This window comes from Myotis nattereri (genome assembly GCF_964212035.1).
Source record: "Myotis nattereri genome assembly, chromosome: 2".
Taxonomy (NCBI): Eukaryota; Metazoa; Chordata; class Mammalia; order Chiroptera; family Vespertilionidae; genus Myotis; species Myotis nattereri.
This window is the reverse complement of record NC_138076.1, coordinates 142,887,893-142,907,333: the sequence shown is the minus strand read 5'-3', so window position 1 is coordinate 142,907,333 and position 19,441 is coordinate 142,887,893. Positions and strand designations below refer to the sequence as shown.

The following is a 19,441-nucleotide window of genomic DNA, read 5'->3' as shown; positions in this document are numbered from 1 at the left end:
TCAATAGGAGACTTGGAGTGCTACAGCCAAACCAAACTCCACTGACCTGTTAATGGCTGTGTATGAGCTTAAGCATATATATTTGCATGGACTTGCAAAACCATCTGAGTCAGTGGTTCTCAACCTTCCTAATGCCCCAACCCTTTAATACAGCTCCTCATGTTGTGGTGACCCCCAACCATAAAATTATTTTCGTTGCTACTTCATAACTGTAATTTTGCTACTGTTATGAATCGTAATGTAAATATCTGATACGCTATATGTGTTTTCTGATGATCACAACCCACAGGTTGAGAAGCCAGCTGCTTCTTTGCACATGTTTCTTTACTGTAACATTGAGTCCTTTGTGAAAGGCCATTGGACTACCCTGGAGAGATCTTACTGTCCTGACCAAATGCAACTGTCTATATAAGAGGCTAATATGCTAAGAGTCCATCCAACCAGTCCCTATGATGCGCACTGACCACCAGGGGGCAGATGCTCAACGCAGGAGCTGCCGTGACGTGCCCTGGCCATTTACAGAGAAACAGCACCGTGGACCTGGTGCCCACACAGCAAAACTTGGCTTCCCCCAAGTGGGACACAGGCCCCACCACCACCCCGGAGCGACACTCCAACGAATCGCAGCCAGCGCTGCTGAGACCCCATGGCCTACAGCCCAGCTCAGCCCGGAAATGGTGGCTGTGGGCACTGGGTAATGACGTCATGTAGCAACACCCGGCTTCCTCTCCCTAGCGACAGGCCATTTAACAATAAACAGCACTGCAGACCTGGCGCCCACAAAGCAACACTCAGCTTCTCCCAAGTGGGACACAGGCACTGCCACCACCCCAGAGCGACACCCCACCAAATTGCAGCAAACGCTGCCGAAACCCCATGGTGCAAAATGTGGCCCACAGCCCAGCTCATCCCTGAACCAGTTGCTGTGGGCACAGGGTAATGACGTCACATAGCAATGTCCAGCTTCCTCTCCCTAGCGACTGTCCTTCTTGGAGTTTCTTCAGCCCAGGAACATGACTTGCTTTATAGCCAGGTGGAAACATTTTACACTTTAACCAAGTATCTGTGAAGCATTTTCCTATGCCTCATCTCATTTGATCCTCACAAAAGTCCTGGAGTAGGCAGATAGGAGACTTGGTGGAATCCTGTTTTCTTTTCATTAGCCGGAAAACAGAGATTTAGAAAGCTTAGAAACTTGACCCGATTGAAAAGAAGAAATGGTGGACCTTGAAAATGACTTCAGGTTTTCTTACTGTGCAGAATATAGTCAAACACTGCTGCAGTTAGATATTTTACTCTTTGTTCTCCCTGCATGATCTACCATAATAATCTGCTTCATGTTGATATTTACTGCTCTGTTGCTGACAGTTACCTGGAAGAGAAGTTAGGGTGCTTCACTGGGCTGGAAAAGTTTAGCTAAATCAGAAAGCAGGTCTAATTAAGCAAGTTTATTCTATATATCTAAAAGGCTATGTTGACTCACACATGTACGATACATATAATGCTCTAGCTGGTGCCAATTGCACACATATGTGTTTTTTTTTAAATATATTTTATTGATTTTTTACAGAGAGGAAGGGAGAGGGACAGAGAGCCAGAAACATCGAGGAGAGAGAAACATCGATCAGCTGCCTCCTGCACACCCCCCACTGGGGATGTGCCCGCAACCAAGGTACATGCCCTTGACCGGAATCGAACCTGGGACCCTTCAGTCCCCAGGCCGATGCTCTATCCAGTGAGCCAAACCGGCTAGGGCTGCACACATATGTTTTGATCTGTCATTGTTGATCATGAATTTGGTTGACACTTCTATTATAGAGAAAGGGTGAATAGCAATATTAAAATATTTCTTCTAATTAATTTCCTTTCAATGTGCACAAGTTCGTGCACAGGGCCACTAGTAAAATTATAAATGGAGAAGAGCCAAAGTACACACCATTGGCTATTCGTCAAGCCAACAGCATATATTGCAACCTAATAACAATAACTATTTATTGAATGTTCCTTGCATGTCAGATATTATAATAATACATTTTTTTTCTGGTTTGAACAACAGCCTTGTAAGGTCATTATTTTTTTCCCCAGTTTACAGATGAGTAAAGCAAGACTCATGGAAATTGAGTAACTTGTATCACAGCCACAGAGCTAAGTAAGTAGCAGAACTGGGACTCAGATCCAGTCTGGATCCAAACCTCACACTCTTTTTCATTACTGAATGGGGCTTTTCAATCACGCTCTTTGCTGTCATATTTGAAGAACAAAAAGATACCTTTGCTTGATGGCCCTAAAGATGTTAGTGCCTTGGGAGCAAATCTTCAGTCAGCCAGGCAAACCAAACTTGAACCTTTGCAGTCTGAGGAGATGTTCCAGACTATAACTGACTGGAGTGAAGCCCACCACAAGAAGTGGCACCGTGAATAAGCCCAGCTCATATCCAGCCAGGGGAGCAGGTCTGGGATGGGGCCTGTGTTGGGGATGGGGGGTTAGAAATGGAGAAGCAAACACATTGAGAAAGCATCACACTCTGACTATCCTCTTTGGCCAAAAGCCTGCCTGATGTGGGTGATCACATTATGCAATACAAAACCACCAAAGTTTAATTTGGGGTGCAGCCATTTTTGTCCCATTTCCTCACTGGGGCACAGAGTGAGAATGAGGAGACTTGCATGTGCTCTTGCCTCCACCACTGTCCAATCTGAAGAAACAGGTGAGTTATTTAACTTCTTTGAGTTCAATTTTCTTAAGTCCTGCTGATCAGTAAGGTCCCCTTTAGATCTGAAATTATTTGATGTTATAGTCATGTACCTTTTGACATGGGAAGGTGTTCATGTGTATTTCTCGGTGTTCTTGGTTGCAGATAACTCAATTTCTGAGGGGAGCAGGGAAGTCAACAATGCTATAGAGCCAGGATCAATATGTCTAACCCCAGAATGGCATGTTTTACAGGCGACCCCACTGCTGCCCAGGGCTGCCCCTCAACATCTGTTATGCTAGAGCCAAAGAGAGGACTTTCTACTTCAGCTACCAGAAGAGCTGCTGTCCCTGACCATGGCTATCACCTCATGTTACTCATATGCCTTCTAAATCAGAGAATGTATCTTCCACCAAGACTTGGTGGAAATGCAGTTACATGTAGAACCCAAGCTGCAAGGGAGTCTGGGAATGTTTAACTTTCTAGCCTCTGAGGGGCAGAAACCTGTCAGAAGAATGAGTGGTTGTTAAGTGAGCCCCTGTGCAGTGGCTGCCACATTGGGTTACATTGCTGAGTGCAAAGGGGTGGCCGGGTGGCAATGTATTCACACCATGAGCCCTTTTATGTATGTATGTAAAGTACTATACAAAAAAGTCAGAAAGGGTATACACTAAAATGCTAGTAGTTTGTTTTGATCAGAAGTATAATTATATTCTTTTTGTTTCTCTGTATTTCTACCATCAATGAGTATTACCTATATAATTTCTTAAAAGAATGAGGCTTGTTTATGTTTCTAGGATTGCACATGACATCCAGATGTGTGTCTTGTAGATATCTGTCTTCAAGATACAGACTACAGAATTAGACCTTGGAAATAAATTTAAAGGGCATGTAAATCATTATTCCAGTTCAGACTGTGTTACAAATGTCTAGAAATTTGAATGAATTTCTTACTGAAGACTCATAGGCAATATAATAATGACAGGGAAGACAAGTGGGGTCTGAAGAAACATTATTATCTGAAGGAATTGGTTTTTTCCTCTTCATCGTCCATTGTCTATTTTAAAACGATAATTTTTCTTATGATGTGATATCTGTGATATTATGTAGTTTTTGTTAACAAGAAAAGATAAATTTGAATTACAAGTCATTTGCATTAAGATCATATAACTATATAGACAGCAACAGAACAGAATGAAAGTTAAACTTGGAAAAAGAGGTGAGGGCTAGACCAGATGGGTCTTTGAATGCTATGTTAAGAAATATGGACTCAATTCAAACTTGTCCCCTCTAATTCCCTCATTGGGTGCTGAATTTTTTTCAAGTATAAAGTGTTAAAATATATTCAATCTGTTGCTTAAACTTGAAGACTCATTTTGAACTTGGCACAGCTTATGATATTTCTAAATCAATAATTATGATTCATAAAAACATTGCTTAAATAATTTGATTTATTTCGTGCCCCAGAGAATGCTGTGAACTGATTATGTGTTATATTTCTGTAGCACACACACGTTTGTTATAAAAATCCTCAGTTTGATTAATATAGTTAATCTAGATTTGTAAAGGCACCTGCTACATGCAAGGTACTTTGTTAGGCATTGGGGGATGCAGCATTTAAAGAGATTTCTGTTCTCAAAGACTTTATAGTTTAGTTTCAAGAGCCAAAGTCCTGCAATAAAGAGCATAATGTGGGAACACAGAAGCCCAGATGGGGAGCAGATCCTGATACAAGGATGTAAGGAACAGGGAATTTTCTTTAGAAGGTGTAGTAAGGAAGGTGAGTGGGAAAGTAAAGCAGATAAGAGAAGGTGAGCAACAGAAGATGCATTGTCAAGCCAGGCATCACTGTGGGTAAAGGGAGCTAACATGGGAAAACAGGGAAATGATATGGCTACAACATGGGAAAACAGGGAAATGGTATGGATACAACCTCAGACTTACTCCATCCAAGGAGCAAAGGAGTTGAGATGCTTATTCACTAACTAGAGGCCCAGTGCATGAAATTTGTACAGTCAGGGTTGGCGGGGGTGCCCTCAGTCCAGATTGTGAGAGGGTGCAGGCCAGGCTGAGGGACCCCACCAGTGCACCATCAGGGCTGGGGAGGGATGTGGGAGTTGGCCAGCCAAGGAGGGACCACGGGAGGGTTCCAGGGCGTGTCCAGCCTGTCTCGCTCAGTCCTGATGGGCCGCACCCTAGCAACAAGCTAACTTACTGGTTGGAGTGTCTGCCCCCTGGTGATCAGTGCACGTCATAGTGAGTTGTTGAGCGGCCTTAGCATATCATTGGCATATTACACTTTGATTGGTTGAACAAACAACTGGATGACCGGAGACTTAGCATATTAGGCTTTTATTATATACTAGAGGCCTGGTGCACGAAATCCATGTGTGGGTACAGTCCCTAGGCATGGCCTGTGATCAGGGCCATCTTCCCCAGCTGCCTGCAGCCAGTCCCGCCCCCCCACTGCCACCCACATCTCTGTTCCCCGTTCGCCATTGGGTGATCAGTGCCTGACAGTGGGAGAAGGGATAGAGAGGTCCACTGTTCCCACCTGCTCACTGGCCCCGCCCCCGCTGTGGGTGGCCATCAGGTGATTGGAGCCTGCCAGCCAGGGAAAGGAACCAAGAGGTGGTCAGTGCACCTCATAGTGACTGGTCCAGCAGTCGTTCTGCTGTTAGGGTCAATTTGCATATTACCCTTTTATTATATAGGACTAGAGGCCCGGAGCACAAAAATTTGTGCACTCGGGGGTAGGGGATCCCTCAGCCCGGCCTGTGCCCTCTCGCAGTCTGGGACCCCTCGGGGGTGACCACTTGCTGGCTTAGGCCTGCTCCCTGGGGGATTGGGCCTAAGATGGCAATCAGACATTCCTCTGGCAGCCCAGCAGCACTCGGGGGATGCCCACTTGCCAGCAAGGAGCAGATCTAAGCTATAGTCGGACATCCTTAGCGCTGCTGAGGAGGCAGGAGAGGCTCCCACCACCACCACTGTACTGGCAGCCATCAGCCTGGCTTGTGGCTAAGCAGAGCTCCCTGCTGTGAGAGCGACTGACCACCAGAGGGCAGCTCCTGCATTGAGCGTCTGCCCCCTGGTGGTCAGTGTGTGTCATAGTGACCAGTCATTCCCAGTCTTTCTGCTGTTGGGGTCAGTTTGCATATTACCCTTTTACTATATAGGATAGAGGCCTGGTGCACGGGTGGGGGCCGGCTGGTTTGCCCTGAAGGGTGATCCGGATCAGGGTGGGGGTCCCGCTTGGGTGCCTGGCCAGCCTGAATGACAGGCTGATGGCTGTTTGCAGCTGGTCACACACCCTTCAGGGTGAGGGTCCCCACTGGGGTGCCTGGCCAGTCTGGGTGAGGGGCTGAGGGCCGTTTTCAGGCTGGCGGGCGACTTTTTTTTTTTATTCTGGGATTTATTTACCTTCTATAGCTGTCACTGGAGCTGAGCTGGCTCCAGCTCTGAGGCCGTGGCTGGCTGAAAGCAGGTATCTGGGTTTGTTTAGCTTCTATAATTGAAACTGTTGCCATCACTGGCGCTCTAAGCTCTGAGCCCGCTGGTGGCTGAAAGCAGGTTTCTGGGTTTGTTTAGCTTCTATAATTGCAACATTGATGCATCTGGAGCTCAGAGCTGGGCTGCGGCAGGCGGGGAACCTTGGCTTCCTCCGTTACTGGAGCAAGCAAGCCTCCTGTTCGCTTCAGCTGCCTGGCTGCCGACCGCCATCTTGGTTGGCAGTTAATTTGCATATCTTGCTGAGTAGCCAATGGGAAGAGTAGCGAAGTTACAGTTAATTACCATGTTTCTCTATTATTAGATAGGATAATATAATAATAATAACATTTATATAATAAAATTTATTATTATATAGGATTTCGTGCACGGGTGGGGGCCGACTGGCCTACCCTGAAGGGGGCCTCGGATCGGGGTTGGGAGTCTCCTCTAGGGGGCAGGGCCCGCTGCGGCAAGGGGCCACAAGGTTGGCAGGCTGGCCACGCCCCTGGCTTTGTCAGGAAGGATGTCCGGAATGTTGTCTGGTCTATCTGGTCTAATTAGCATATTACCCTTTTATTAGTATAGAGAATGTTATGAATTGAATGTTGTGTTCTCCTCAAATTAGTATGTTGAAATGTTAACCCCCAAAGTGACGTATTGGGAGATAGGGCCTTTGAGAGGTGATTAGGTTTAGATGAGGTCATTAGGGTGGGGTCCTCACGAAAGGATTAGTACCCTTATAAGAAGAGACACCAAGGAGCTTGCTCTCTTCCTCATGTACAGGAGACACAGCAAGAAGACTATAGCACTGTCTGCAAACCAGGAAGAGAGCCTCACCAGGAACCGAAGGATTTTGGACTTCCTAGCCTCCAAAATTCTGAGAAATAGATTTATGTGGTTTAAGCCATCCACTCTATGACATTTTATTATGGTAGCCTGAGCAGAAACCAACCAGCCTTCATCCATCTTGGAGTAGAGACTTCCCTAGGGGCCGACTTTTCCAGCACCCTGACCTGCCCAGAACGTGGGCAAAGCAGCCTTCTCCAGGTTTGGAGGAGGTTTTGAACCAACCTCATGCCACTCCTCACAGCTGGAAGTCCATCTGTAAACACGGAAGATAAACCTAGAGCCACATGGGTGAGAATTATCAGCACCTCCTGGTGACGATGGAGGGATGTGAAGGTCTTGATATTTCACAGAGGATGTGGTGCCTCAACGGGGCCTTAAAGAGGTAAGAAGTTAACAAATACAGGCAGGGAAAAACCATTCCAAACACAGGGACTGGTTGGAGCACAGACCTAGAGAAAGCAAAGTTCAGGATACTTTAGATAACTAACACTTTTTTCCCCTCTTGACATCATGTAATTCTTGTTTTGGGCTGGGTGTGGGTGGGTACCACATTACTTTATTTGAAAGAATGATACAAAAGAAGGAATTTAAGTAGATGTTTGGGTACAATTTATAGAAAAGCTAAAGGTAACCTCGACTTGCATACACTGCCTTAATAACCAGGGAAGTCACCCCCTTGGCTCTGGGAAGCCGGCCCAGGCTTAGCTTTCGTTATCACTGTCTCCTAGGGTGTGCTTACCAAAGAGACACTCTGCCATCCAGTTTCAAGGACCCACGTCTTGTGCAAGTTGATTGCATGGTCACCCGACTCCTTGGTGGATTTCACCTGTTCATTCAGGTAATGCGTCTTAATGAAGTCACACAAATAGGGGTCATTTTTGTCAGTAGCCAGTTTGTGCAGTTAGTAACTTAATAACTTGTTAATTGTTACTTTTATTTGCTGCCTAGTATTTCCTTGTGTCTAACTTTTTTGTTAATTGCTGTTACTCCTCACCTGAGCATATTTTCCTGTTGATTTTTAGAGAGAGTGGGGGCTGGGGGAGAGAAACATTGATGTGAGAGAGACACACTGGTTGGTTGCCTCCCACACTCACTCTGACTGGGGCAGGGTTCAAGCCTGCAACCAAAGCCCAAGACCCTTCAGTCCGAGGGCCGGTGTTCTATCCAATGAGCCAAACCAGTTAGGGCCATCGTGTCAACCTTTGGTTAGCCATTCCCCTATTTTTAAACAGACCAGTCAGGCTGCAGTAGTTCTCAAGGCCTCCACCCATGGGAGAACAGGAGGGAGATGAGGCGACTGTTGTGAGCTCCCTGCAGGCAGGTCACTGGCTTCCTTACATTTAAAACCCCTGTAACTGTCATACCACCTGGCACTTAGTAGATGCTGGTGGAATTGGTTAAATCATAGAAGAAATTTTCTAAGGAGACTGTGAAAGGAGTACTAGGACTTGAGTTTACATTCTTGAAAAGAATCACATTTTTCCCTTTACAACTTTTTGCACATCCTGGGTCATGAAATTTACTTCCCAGATAGTTTATTCTGTGAGGCAGCGGTTCTCAACCTGTGGGTCGCGACCCCTTTGGCGGTCAAACGACCCTTTCACAGGGGTCGCCTAAGACCACCCTGCATATCAGATATTTACATTACGATTCATAACAGTAGCAACATTACAGTTATGAAGTAGCAACGAAAATAATTTTATGGTTGGGTCACAACATGAGGAACTGTATTTAAAGGGCCAGAAGGTTGAGAACCAGTGCTGTGAGTTCTTTAGTTTAGGATGAAACATATTCTATTTCCTTGGAATATGGTCAGCAAAGGTCACACCCCCATTATTAACATCATAATAAGCAAAGAAAAGCTCCTCTTTAAATTCTAGAAGCAAACTTTATTTATTGTGTGAGTGTCTTCACAGAAACACCCGCCCAGGCTCTGGCTTTCTCTTGAAATTACATTTGTAATTTCATGTAAATTGCATGTGTAATGTCTCAATCTTGCTAAATTTTGTCTCTCACTAGAGCAGTTCATGAGTCATTTTTTATGGTTTCCATGTAGATTACAGGATGAGCTCATCTGCATATATCCAAGTCCCTGCCAAATTTAGGAAACCACTTTTAAAATGTATCCCCAAACTTCTATTTTCTTGCCAAGATCCCCCCTTTTAATATCATCTCATTTTTTTTTCTTTTAATTTTTTTTCCATCCCCCAAATGAACAGCTGACAGTTTTTTCAGGGCCATTGTTACAAATCAAACAAATTTTTATCACTACAAAAGCTACTGTATGACCAACGGCAAACCAGAAAACCCCATTAGGCGTGTATGGTGGGCAGTGGGCTGGGCTTGTTCATTAGCAGAGTGACTCACTCCCCCCCTCCATTCTGTAGCAGAATCACAAATCTCTACAGCAATGGAATTTCTTCTGACAAATAGCTAACATTGAAAATGGTAAACTCACAAATGCCAAGGGTCTGTTCTAGTATTTTCCAAACTGGCTTCCAAGAAGTATCAGAGCTCCTCAAGTTGCTAATAGGTGTTTTGCAAAATGGTTCTCTGGTCATATAAGTTTGGGAAACACTCTAAGACATAGGAACAGAAACTATCCAAACTTAAACCCAGAGGAAAAAAAGACCAAAAAAAAAAAAAATGAGTAGAGAATTAGTGAGATGTGAGATGACTTCAAATGATCTAATACATGTGTTTACAGTATCTGAGGATGGCAGAAAAAAATATTTTAAGAAATAATTACTAGAAATTCTACAAATTTCATGAAAACTATAATTCTAAAAAATCCAAGAAATTCAACAAACTCTAAGAACAAAAAACATTAAAATCACATCAAAATCAAATCATTGAAAACAAGTGATAATGAGAAATCTTAAAAGCAATCAGAGGGGAAAATACCATAGTATTTGCAGATGGTCGGGATGGGGGTAATAATGACAGCAGATTTCTTGTGGAAAAACAATGCAAGCCACAAGACAGTGGCACAGTATCTTTAAAGTACTGAAAGAAATCTGTCAACCTAGAATCAAAAACAAGTGAAAAATAACTTTTGAAAATGAAGGTTAAATAAAGTTTCTTCCAGGCATATAAAATCTAAAAGAATTCATCACAGCAGACTTAAACCAAAATAAATTTTAAAAAGTCTTTCAGGCAGATTCTAGAAAGAAATCTGGAGCTACTTAAAGGAATAAAGAGTCAATGGTGGGGGGGGGGGGGAGGGACATGTATAATGCTTTCAACAATAAAGATTAAAAAAATAAAAAAGGAATAAAGAGCACTAGAAATAGTATATAGATAGGGAAATACAAAAGACATTTCCCCCTCCTTGTTTTCAAAATCTGGAAAAAGGTAAGTGTTTAACAAGAAAAAATGCAACATATGCCATGTATTGTAGGGTTTAAATGTATGCACAGTAATCCCCTCTTATCTAGAGTTTTGCTTTTCATAGTTTCAGTTACCTGCAGTCAACTACAGTCTGAAAATATTAAATAGAAAATTCCAGATATAAAATATTCAGAAGTGTTAAATTGCATGCCATTCTGAGTAGTGTGATGAAATCTTGGGTTGTCCTGCTCAGTCCTACCCAGAATGTCAATGATCCCTTTGTCCAATATAGTTATGCTGCAGCCTCTACCCACCCATTAATCACCTAGTAGCTAACTCAGTTATCAGATCGACTGTCTTGGTATCGCAGTGCCTGTGTCCAAGTAACCCTTATTTTGCTTAATAATGCCACATTCTCATAACTTTTATTACAGTATATTGTTATAATCATTCAGTTTTATTTTTAGTTGTTGTTAATCTCTTATTGTACTTAATTTATAAATTAAACTTTAGCATAGGTAGTAAAGGAAAAAACATATGTAGGGTTCAGTACTATCTTCAGTTTTAGACATCTACTGGGAGTGGGGTGGGCTTGGAATGTATCCCCTGTGGATAAGGGGTGACTACTCCTGAAGTAAAATGTGTGACAATAATAGCACAAAGGCCTGGAGGTGGGAAAAGGAAATGTACCATTGCAAGGTTTTTATACTAATTGTGAAGTGATATATTATCCCTTGAAAGTTGACTGTAAGAGATAAAGGATGTCCACTAAAAACCCTAAAGCAAGCACTAAAACAAAAGATAAAACAAAACAAAACAGTTATAGCTAACAACCCATCAAAGGGAATAAAACGAAATCATAAAAATACCCAACTGGAAAAAACCCCAGAAAAATATTTTTAAAATGGAACAAAGAACAGATGGGTGAAACAGAAAACAAATTGAAAAATGATTCATTTAAACCCAATCATATCAGTAAACACTTAGACAAATAAACAAGATTTTTTTTGGCCCATATTTTTAGGCAAATAAACAAGTCAGCTTTGATCTCCTATCAGCATTACATTTCTCTCAAAAAGTTGTGCAGTGAAAGATTAGAAACTTGAACTAATCATGGTTATAACAGCAAAATGATCTTGGCAGTGATGCCTTTTCTAACTTGAGCATATCACAGAAAGATGTCTAACAAGTTCAGCCAAGAGACACGGACCTGAAGGCACTTTCATTTCTTTTCACCACGCACTTACATAATTCAGATTGCTGTAGTGTAACAACGCAGGCATGTGGAGTTTGAAAGGGATTCTTTTTTACAAGGCTGAGGATTAGGAACACTATTGAAAAGGTTTTTTTTTTTTTTCTGAGAATCAAACTCTGCAAATCTTTTGGGCCAAACTCTCTTGCTTGGTGTCTGCTCTTCTGCAGAGCCCTGCTTGAGGATTACCTGACCTGCCCCTCGGCCTCATCCTGTGTCATGCTCTCCTCATTCTGAAGACACTTGCTTCTCTACAGTTCCTACCTTTGTCCAGGCTCAGGGTCTTGTCCAATGATATTTCTGCTTCCCAGAATATATTCTCACCTGCCAAACCCATTCACTTAGTTCAGGGGTGGGCAAACTTTTTGACTTGAGGGCCACAATGGGTTCTTAAACTGGACCGGAAGGCCGGAACAAAAGCATGGATGGAGTGTTTGTGTGAACTAATATAAATTCAAAGTAAACATCATTACATAAAAGGATACGGTCTTTTTTTTTTTTTTAGTTTTATTCATTTCAAACGGGCCGGATCCGGCCCGCAGGCCGTAGTTTGCCCACGGCTGACTTAGTTGATTCTTATTCATCCTTTAGATCCCAATTCAAAAGTCCACCACTGTTCCCCTTACCCCCACCCCAAATTCTCATCATATTTTAAAATCATATACTATGGGGCATGATTATTTGAATAGCAGAGATGGAAGAAGGACATTATAAACATTTGTACAGTATTTTCATCTCTTCAGATTGAAATAGTCCAATATTTTGTAGCCATTTGGTCCTCTCCCCCTCACCTTTTAGGGGAATTTCTGAACTTTATTATGCAGGTTGAGGTAATCCGTGGAAAGAAAACTTAAGACACTGGTAAACTAGAAAATCTACTAGAAAAGTACTAGAAGCAATGGAAAAGTGGGCCCGGACAAAGGGACTTGAGCACAATAAATGAAGGAAGGACAGCAAGGATGCGAGGTAGAGTTGGTAGGAATTTTGGCAGGGACAAGGTAATAGGGTGTGTAGAGAGACACTAGGACAATATGAGATATGAAAGTTATTGAGAGTGAGAAGAAAGGGAAAAGAGAAGATCAGGAAGTGTGTCTGAGGCTAGGAATTGAATTCCCTTTGATAATTTTTGAGAGGCATCTTAAAGGATGGAAGTTGCTTTTAGTGACATTTTGGCTGCTATATTTGTCTCCTGGATGGAACAGGAGGGCACAGAGAGACTGGACCACATGGAGCATTGCAGTGGGTGGCGGCTAGAGTGCCTTGGCTGTCAAAGTCATTCTCCCTCGTTATCAAAAGGTAAGGCATCCCCCATTTCTTCTGAGGACCTTCTCTCCCCCACTTTCAATTCACCGACTTCTCCTGGAATTGGTTCCACCCCCAACTCTATCAATGAGCACGTGGCTTGCCTGTCCAATCAGAGTACCACGTTCCCCTGGCCAGGCTTTGTTTAGGGAATGTGCATGTGATATTTTTGGACTAATCAGAGTCAGCCCAGGGTATTTGTTGGGAGAATAGAAACACTGTTCTTGTGCCACTGGATTTGAACGTGGAAATGAAACCAAAGCATGGGTGAACCAGTATAAGGACAGGAACCAGGTCCTGGAAACATTGTTTGAGCCCCACACCAACCCACGCCTGAACTTGCCATCACCTTTTTAACTACATGAGTCAATCAATACCCTTTTTTGAGGGGTGAGGCTTGGTGTGAGTTGGGTTTTTGGCCACTTGGAACTAAAAGAGTTCTACATTACACAGCACTCAACTTACATTTGTGTTACATTCGATTAAGGCCTATCTCTATGACTAACTTCGTAAGAGCAGGGTCTAACCCTGGCTGGGTGGCTCAGGTGGTTGGAGCACTGTCCCATACACCAAAAAGGTTGTGGGTTCAATTCCCAGTCATGGCCTATACTTGGGTTGCGGGTTTGATCCCTGGTCGGGGTGCATATGGGAGGCAATGAAACCCTTCCTTTCTTTTTAAAATCAGTAAACATATCCTCAGGTGAGGATTTAAAAAAAAAAAGAATAGGGTCTGTGTCTTTTTTATTCTTTACTATATCCCCATGACCTTGTGCAGTGTCTGGAATATTTGTTAGGTAAATGATTGCATCCTGTATAAACACATTGTTTTGTGACTGGTTTCTCTGCTAGATTTTAAGCTCTCTGAGGGCCAAGATTTTATTTTTCTGTCTTACTCCTCTTGAACTTCCAGCCTAATGCACAAGGCTTAGAATATATTAGGTGCCTCATAAATGTTGGCAGAATGAATAACAAATATAGGGGGAAAATGAAATCAAACCGGAGCAAGTGATTACAGTGCTGATCATGAAAAGGCCAGTGAATTCAGTTTATGTAATTTGATTTCCTAGATACATATATTCAATGCCTATGAAATGAAACCTCAGTTCTTATGACAGATTTTGAAAACTGGAAATGAATCAGGCAATCATAACTACTATGTTTTCTTATCCATTATTTTTTATCATCAAGTGGGATACTAACTTTTTGCTACTAGACTCTTACACGTCATTGAACTAAGACGGCCTAAGGTCCTGTGTATAAGACTTAAAAAGGAGCAGTGGTTCACAAAGAATGATCACAGTATCTGGAGAAAAACAATTGCAACACTATGGTAGTTAAGGCAAAAGTTTAAGCTAAATAAGCTATATAGTTCTAGATTGTTTAAAATTCCAATTTATAAAGTACAAAAAATATATATATCCAGTAAAGACTGAAAGAGCTCACAAGTGCATTTAATCCCCACTCCTGGACCTGTGCAGGCAATGAGTCCATTCTGAGAACAAAAAGAAAATTTTTCATTCTGAGAACAAAAAGAAAATTTTTCATCATTTCCTCTCCCTATTTAAGCATTATACATAATTCAATGAAGAAAATTGAAGAGCCTGGCTGGTGTGGCTCAGTGGTTGAGCATTGATTGATGAACCAAGAAGTCACAGTTCAATTCCGGTCAGGGCACATGTCCAGGGGTTTCGGGTTTGATCCCCAGTGGGGGACATGCAGGAGGCAGCTGGTCAATGATTCTCATCATTGATGTTTCTATCTCTCTCCCTCTCCCATCCCTTCTGAAATCAATAAAAACATATTAAAAAAAAAAAAAAGAAAATTGAACTTTCTGGAAAATACCTGGATGGTGTGGGTTCCCTAAACCATCCTCAGTAGGGGCGGGGGCTGCGATTTCAGGAAAATGTAGTTTTGCCAGGGCCATCTTTTCTTCTGCACGGTACTGGTGAGCAGGCTCCTGATACAAGGGAAAGCTTTCCTTTTCTGCAGCAAGACCAAAGCCAACACCAAACCCAAAAACCAAAAAACAGAGCAAAACAGGACTCCCCTTTGCTCATTTCTGATAGTCTTCTGTCTGTTCCACATTCTTTTACTGATCTTCAGTGAAATGACATATTGAGTTAACAAGGTCGAGCACATCATGCAGAGGAATGTCAGATTTCCTAGGCTGACGTTATCAATTAGTGCATGGTGTCATTGGAAACTGCGGTCTTCATTACCAAAGAATGAACTCCAGAGAATATATAACATTTTTAAACTAGAACTTTAGTGTTAATGAACTCATGGTTAGAAAACAGGTCTGAAAGAAACCATTAACATTTATTCACTTTGTGGTGAATTTTACAAGGAGAGAGGGTTGAACTCCGCATGTATGTTCAATGCTGGAGCGAGGATTGGAGGACTTCAACGGAGGAAGAAGTAAGCACTGCTTTGAAGTCAGAACAAGAGAAATGTGTACTGTGAGTCCTTGTGTGGCGTTTAGCTCCCATCTCAGCCTGAGAGAACTCTCCCTTCTACAGAAAACAACTAGGAACCTGGAAAGTCACTCTTTTTTAAGAGAGAGACATGAAAAAGTACTTTCTGTACAACCCCTAGAGCATGCATGTCAAACTCAAAGGCTAACACAGGCCAAATAAACAAGGCTTAAGTTTATGTGGGCCGCAAAAAAACAAAAGCTTCAATTTTCATAGAAACGTAGGTTTATTTTTTTTTTAATATTTTTTATTGATTAAGATATTACATATGTGTACCCTCTACCCCCCCCCCCCCCCCGCTCATCTCCTCACCCCCCCGTTGTCCGTGTCCATTGGTTAGGCCTATATGCTTGCATATAAGTCCTTTGGTTGATCTTTCCCCCTTGCCCCCACCCTCCCCTACCTTCCCTCCAAGGCCCGACAGTCCAATCAAAGCCTCTCCGTCTCTGGATCAGTCCTTGTTCATCAGTTTATGTTGTTCATTATATTCCACAAATAAGTGAGATCTTGTGGTATTTATCCGCTCTCCAGTTCCATCGATGCTGTGGCAAATGGTAAGAGTTCCTTTTTCTTCTTCCTCTTCTTAAAGAATACCTTTCAGCATTTCATATAATGCTGGTTTGGTGGTGATGAACTCCTTTAGCTTTTTCTTATCCATGAAGCTCTTTATCTGACCTTCCATTCTAAATGATAGCTTTGCTGGATAAAGTAATCTTGGTTGCAGGTTCTTGCTATTCATCTCTTTGAATATTTCTTGCCACTCTCTTCTGGCCTGCATGGTTTCTGTTGAGAAATCAGCTGACAGTCGGATGGGTACTCCCTTGTAGGTAACTGACTGTCTTTCTCTTGCTGCTTTTAAGATTCTCTCTTTATCTTTTGCTCTTGGCATTTTAATTATGATGTGTCTTGGTGTGGTCCTCTTTGGATTCCTTTTGTTTGGGGTTCTCTGCGCTTCCTGGACTTGTAAATCCATTTCTTTCACCAGGTGGGGGAAGTTTTCTGTCATTATTTCTTCAAATAGGTTTTCAATATCTTGCCCTCTCTCTCCTTCTGGTACCCCTATAATTCTGATGTTGGTACGCTTGAAGTTGTCCCAGAGGTTCCTTACACTATCTTCATATTTTTTGAATCTCTTTTCTTTTTTCTTTTTCGGTTGGGTATTTTTTGTTTCTTTGTATTTCAAATCTTTGACTTGATTCTTGGGATCCTCTTGTCTGCTGTTGGATCTCTGTAAATTATTCTTTATTTCAGTCAGTGTATGCTTAATTTCTAGTTGGTCCTTTTTCATGTCCTCCATGGTCTCACTATACTCCTTGAGGGATTCATTAAATTTATCGGCGGTTTCCATAAAATTCTTGACAAACCTTATAAACGTGGCCTTGAACTCTATATCCAGTCGTCTGCCCTCCTCCGTTTCTGCCAATTGTGACCTGTTTCTTTGTCTCCGCATTTTGGCTGCTTCCCTGTGTTGATAGAGTGGCCCTGCGCGCCAGGTGTCCTGTAGGGCCCAGTGGCTCAGCCTCCCCAGTTACCTGGGGTGGGCACTCTTGGTGCACTCTTGGTGCCTTGGTTGTTGTAGGATCACTGGGAGGAATTGACCTCCAGGCCAATTGGCTGTGGGAAGCAGCTGTGTCTGAAGTGGGAGAATGGTCCCCCTCTGACCACTGGGTACAGTGGCTCCTGGATCTAAGGAGGCGCTAATTCAGCCCCTGCCTGAGGCCACACAGCTGGAGCCACGAAGAGGCTCAGCTGTGAAGCAATGCAAGCCGCTGAGGGGCCTTGGGCCTTCTCTTGGAAGTTCCGGGTCTGCTTGGCTGGGCTGTAGTTAGGTACATTCACATGCAAAAGCCTCTGCCGCAGCCTGGGTGGGGCAGGGTCTCAGGGAGTCAAAAGGACGGAGAAAGAAGCTATGGCTGATTCTCCACGCCCGGAGTCGCGCGTCTCAGTGTCCCGGTAACGGCTGCAAGCACCTCTGAGGGAAATCCGCCCTCAAGTTCACCCGCTGCCGCCTGACAGACCAGCCTCTCCCCGTATGAGTCCTGGGTCCCCAGAGACTTCCCGGAACTGGAGTTCAGAGCAGTCGGGAGCCTGTGATTCAAAAAGACAGCCGCGTCCTCAGGTGCCACCCCCTTTCCGCGCGTGCGAGCCGCCGCCGTACCTCTGCACTTCACCTCCGCAGCTCCTCTGGCTCTCAGCGTGCTTTTCTTTTCTTCTAGTTGTAGAAATTACACTCAGCCAGCCTTCCTGTTGTTCTGGACGATGTTTGCTCCGTCCTTTGGGATATTTTTCAATTGTTGTGTGAGGCGACTATTTCCCAGTGTTTATCTATGCCGCCATCTTAGTTTCTCCTGTAGGTTTATTTTGATAGACACATGCTGAATACAAAGGGCTGAAATAAATGAGTCATCGTTAACATAAAATAATGGAACATCTTAATTAAAATTAATCTTTTTTCTTGAACATTAACTTACCAGACACTGAATAGCTGCACAAATTAATAAGCGTAATACAAATAAACCTATTTTTCTTGTTCTCCGAAAGCAAAGTATTTCCTGTTGTGCCCACCAAACAAGTCAGTCCAAGATCAATGACGTGGCCATTCGCTGCTAGTATTAGTGGAGAGAAATGGTGCGCCTGTGTGTAAGGGAAATGAATGCAATAGGGTTATAGTAATCAGTCATTATTGAACTTTGTGGTTTGTTATTAATAATTATGTGTAACAGGATATTGTAAAAATTTAGTTACGAAATTTTTATTAAAACATTTCTTACTTACCGCTATATTGGCTGGGCTGCAAAAATATTCATTGTGGGCCGGGAGTTTGACGTGCTTGACCTAGAGTGTATTGTGATCAGATTAATAGCATACTGATGTTGTGAGTATTCTATGATATTTACCTGTCTGTTGCATAGTGTCATTCTTCATAATGGTATTTACCATAATATAATTTTACTTATGCTATTAAAATGATGTAGTATCAATCATTTTAATATTACTTTATATATAATAACCTAAATAGCTATTATAACATGAGTACTTAGTATTTGTACCAGATATATCATAAGTGGTCAAGTGTTGAAATAAAAGAATAAACTATTGATTTGTTTTAGCAAGTATTTATTAAATAATTCCTCTGAATTCTTACCTGGCTTTTTAATGTGTTTACTCCTTCCCTGTGATGTACATAGAGATCCCACTTGCCATCCTTCTTAATATTACATGTAAGCACTGACCAGCCTGCATGATGACTGTCATGGCCTTGGATGCCAAAATTAGTCAAGGGTTCTTCCCAGGCTTCATACATAAAACTATGTGTCACTTTCTCAGGGAGATTTTGCAAATTGAAGGGAAAAAAACCTGATTAAATTGTTTTATCATCACTAATACTTTTAAAGTGTGAGTCCACAGGGTAAATATAGGGAAAAGAAGGATAGTTAGTTATTTCACTATCAGTTCTTTTTCACCAAACTGGATCTTTGAGACATTATTTTAGAAAACATTGATAGTCAATAGAATTTTTCTCTTAATCTTACAGTGGCCCCAGAAATTTGCTGTCCCTGACTTGACCCATACAGATTAAAGGTGGAAGGAGGCCGAGATACGTGACATTTCCCAACGATGGTCACCACCCCTTAGGATGTGATGTGGACCGCCCTCCTATCAAGAGGCGCATATGTTTCCTCTCCTGGAATCCGATGAGCCTGTAACCGGGGTGGAAGTGACCGCTGTGACTGCCAAGGCTAGGTGATAAAAAGCGTTGTGGTTTCTGATTCGGAGGACGCTTTCTTTATCTGTAAACGTAACCACCAAGTTGTGAGAATGCTCTTTGTAGGTGGTCCAGAAGACAACTTTCGCTGACATTCCAGCCAATAGCCAGAATCAATGGGCCATGTGAATGAAGAAACCTTTGCGATGCCTCCAGTACCAAAAACTGTCAAACTGCATGAGAAAAAAAACACAAACAAAACACACTGAGAATTGTTCCCCCAAATTGAGAAAACCTTCAGAATTGTGAGTTAATAATAATAAAAAAAAGATTGTTGTTGTGTT

General features: G+C 42.6%; 1 long non-coding RNA gene across 2 annotated transcripts in view; it reads left to right on the top strand.

Moving 5' to 3' along the window:
* LOC308512863 overlaps positions 1-19,441 on the top strand; it is a 25,348-nt gene extending 5,907 nt beyond the window's left edge. The window contains exons 3-7 of one of the 2 annotated variants that reach the window (XR_013995489.1): positions 2,086-2,149; positions 6,968-7,415; positions 7,762-7,871; positions 12,818-12,911; positions 18,927-19,441. This is a non-coding gene — a long non-coding RNA (uncharacterized lncRNA). The remainder of the gene's footprint in view (positions 1-2,085; positions 2,150-6,967; positions 7,416-7,761; positions 7,872-12,817; positions 12,912-18,926) is intronic. The other variant, XR_013995488.1, reaches the window with a different exon arrangement.